Consider the following 1,814-nt stretch of genomic DNA (forward strand, 5'->3'; position numbering starts at 1 on the left):
CAGCTTGGACTCTGATCTCCAGCATTTAGAGGAATCCATAAGTCAGCTCCAAGATTCCGTTAGCTCATTAGCAGAAGTGGCCCTGCAGAATCGGAGAGGGCTGGATCTCCTCTTCCTACAGCAGGGGGGGCTATGTGCCGCTTTGCAGGAAGAATGTTGCTTCTACCGAGACCATTCAGGAGTTATAAGAGATAACATGGCCAAGATTAGAGAGGGACTAGATGCCAGACATAAACAGAGGCAGGAAACTCAGGGGTGGTTCGAATCTTTGTTCAACAAACCCCCATGGCTAACTACCCTCATCTCCACTCTCCTAGGTCCCCTCATAATCCTACTTCTGATACTCACCCTAGGGCCATGCATTCTTAATAGACTAGTGCAGTTCATAAAAGACAGGTTAGGCACCATCCAACTCATGGTGCAGAGACAACAAGCTTATATGCCCCTTAGGACAGACCTCCCAGACACTTATGAACTAACTGACTGGAACCCATGATTGGGTTCCCCAACTACAAGACAAGGGGGGAATGTAGGACCTGGAGATCCTCTTCATTCAACCCCTCCTGACACCCCACTAGTTGCTCTTTTCAGCTTCTGTATAATGCTTGAACTGCTCGCCTGCTGCTAATCCTCCCCTGTTGTTCCCCTTCCAGGAAACTATAGATTAGATAAGCCCAGGCATGGACACTGCCCTATAGAGTGAAAATGAAGACTCCTGACCACACAGATGGCCAGCACATTCCACAACCCTGAGAACAGCACCCACCAATAAAAAACCTCCACGACCGCATCCTGTACAACCGATCAGTTTAAAAGTGTGTTGGCGCACGCGGGATTCTTGGACCAGCCACCAAGTGACACTGTTATTCTCCTCCTCCCTTTGTCTCTAACCTATAAAGAGCCCCTTCTTCCCCTACTCGGGGCTCTCAGCACGGATCCATTATATTGGTGTGGTTTGAGAGCCTGAGCTTGAGCCCGAATAAACCATAAACCTTGCTTTTGCATTTTGGTGTGTTGGGTCCTCGGTGGTCTTCTTGGGGTCCTGTGGATGAGGTATAACACTATCTCTTATCCCCTTTGAGGTGAGAGTTATGCTTTTGCATCTACAGTTCATACCCTAGGCTGCACTTTAGAATCACTTGGGAAACTTAAAAACTACTAATGTGTGCTGCTGCCCTCTAGACCAATTAAATGGAGATCTCTAGGGGTGGATTCTGGCATTCGTGAGTTTCAAAGCTCCCCAGGTAACTTGACTTGCATGTTCTAACGAGAAACATGTTCCCAAACTCTCAGATCCCAGAAGCCTTGGTTCAGCTTGTTTAATTTCTATCCTTCAAAGACTTTCCCTATAGCATGGGCCATTTTACAATACAAAATATATGACTAGCGTACATGTGCCATGTGAGAATGGTGGCACATGAATGGGGCTGGCCTGAAAGGTTCCTTGTTTATCCAGCATGATGCCTCATGAGTATTCCTGGCTTTGTCCCTCCACCTCCCTGCTTCAGTCCTTCTTCAGCCTTGGTATTCCCTGCTCCTGCTTCTCTGCTTGTAACACGTTCATTTCCAGGTGCCTATGCAGTGGCTGGCCTCTTTGGCAGGGACTGAGGTGTTAGGGTCCGTGACTCGGTGAGTCTCTTCTGGAGAACAAATGCACGAGTATGGAGATGCAAAAATCAAGCAGAGTTTTACTAAACCAGCTAGCTGGGGCCGATCGTCCTTTCAGGACACGCAGGTCTGGTTAAAGCGATCGACTCTGAGACAATTTTAGGTAAAGATTATATAGGCTTCCACAACCGTTACACAAAAGCCCA

Source organism: Nannospalax galili, unplaced genomic scaffold, assembly GCF_000622305.1.
Source record: "Nannospalax galili isolate Female #2095 unplaced genomic scaffold, S.galili_v1.0 scaffold294, whole genome shotgun sequence".
Classification (NCBI taxonomy): Eukaryota; Metazoa; Chordata; class Mammalia; order Rodentia; family Spalacidae; genus Nannospalax; species Nannospalax galili.